Source organism: Helianthus annuus, chromosome 4, assembly GCF_002127325.2.
Source record: "Helianthus annuus cultivar XRQ/B chromosome 4, HanXRQr2.0-SUNRISE, whole genome shotgun sequence".
Lineage (NCBI taxonomy): Eukaryota > Viridiplantae > Streptophyta > Magnoliopsida > Asterales > Asteraceae > Helianthus > Helianthus annuus.
The window spans coordinates 117,366,092-117,367,840 of record NC_035436.2 but is presented as its reverse complement, the minus strand read 5'-3'; positions in this window follow the sequence as shown (position 1 = coordinate 117,367,840).

The following is a 1,749-nucleotide window of genomic DNA, read 5'->3' as shown; positions in this document are numbered from 1 at the left end:
TAATCTCACTTTCTCGTTTTTCATGCCCTGATCTAACTAGCTCTATACAAGACTCGATACAAGACGAAGACGACAGACGGATGCACCAACAAACTCCCCCTTGGATGTTGACAGAGTCTTCAGTGTCGAGTCTTCGGATCTTCAGTCTTTATCAGTCTTTGGGCTTCTCTTTGAAGTATTTGACGCTGTAAATATCTTCAATCTCTATCTTCTCTTCACATATTCACCAACAAACTTCTTCTCTCAGATGTTGACTTCTTCTCTACTCATTTGCACCAATATACACTTCCCCTTCGAGTGTTGAATCTTTAAATTCATCAGCAGTAACAATCTCAGGATTAGAACCTTGCTCTTTGTCATTCAGACTCCCCCTCTCAATCAGCTGGGATCGCAGTCTGGCTATCACAGGTTCAAGATCGTTGCCTTCCTCAATATTCTGTTCCGGATCGAAAGCTGGCTTTTATCCCACAATAATATAGCTCCTCGGGATCGATTAGCCCAGCTCTTTCACAAACCTGCATAAAACTCTACCCAAACATAAGCTTTCTCTGCTTATCATTTATAAAATAAATCTCTGATATAACATTGAGTCTGATGAACCATTTTCAAGAATATCTTTTTCAAACTTCTGAAAACCACTTGTAAGATAATCTTTTAAACACACTCTTCCAAACCAACTGTCGTCATGTTTAGCACTCAGAATTTTGAAAATCAGCTCTCCAATACCAGTTGTCGAAAATATTTTTGGATTTTTCAAAATTTATGCTAAAACACACACAAAATCTTTTTGGAATTTTTAATAAGAAACAATAACATCACTTGTAAAAACAGATAACTGCGAAAAAGAAATATTTACAAACAATATTTTTTGTGAGTTTGCGTAAGAGGATCATATCAGTTCATGAGACATATCAACAACACCGTTAAGCTTCATTTTATTTTAAGTTCTAAACAATTCACCTAGATTGTCAGTATACTGGTCCACTTAAATTTTCATACAAAGTTCAACTGTTTCGAGATACGAGATTAATGTTTTAAGAACTTAAACTTAATTGCGTGTCCCACCTCTTGAATATACTCCCATATCCAGATCCCAATATTCAGTCTTACAGGTGAGTATACCACAGATGATATCTGTAAGGGGTTAGGTGCGAAACCATGAGAGATGACGGTTCGACTTTTGGTGTGTCCCCTTTAGAGGATCTTTTCTTCAACAGCACATGATTAGCATTTTTCAATGTTTCATCATTTTTTATGCTGGGGGCGGCGCTATATTTCAAGCTTTGCGGAAAGTATTATACGGGGACTAGGTCAGAATTTCCATTCAGCAGAAGTCCCGGGATAATACCCCAGATATCACTGAGCATAAAGACCTAGTATCTCAGAAAGAGGGACCTTTCAAACAAGATTTCAGGGGTTACCTATATATCCAAGTAGTGTTCCCCACGAAATAAGCAAGTTTGAATTTAGGTTTATATCTCGAAAACAATCTACTAAATGTATAAAAACCTACTGGCACATCCACAGTGAGATTGTTTATCACATTTAAACTTTCCATTTCTTTAGCATGTTGTGACAGTCCACTGATGTACTATCATTTCCTATTTTTCACAACAAAACTCATTTTTGATTTTATCATGTTTTTGTATTTTTTCAAATTTTCTAATGTTTTTGGATTTTCTGAAAATTTTTACTCCCCCTAAAATGCAAACACATTAAAAGAAATTTGAAAACAAACTGAGCTTTTGA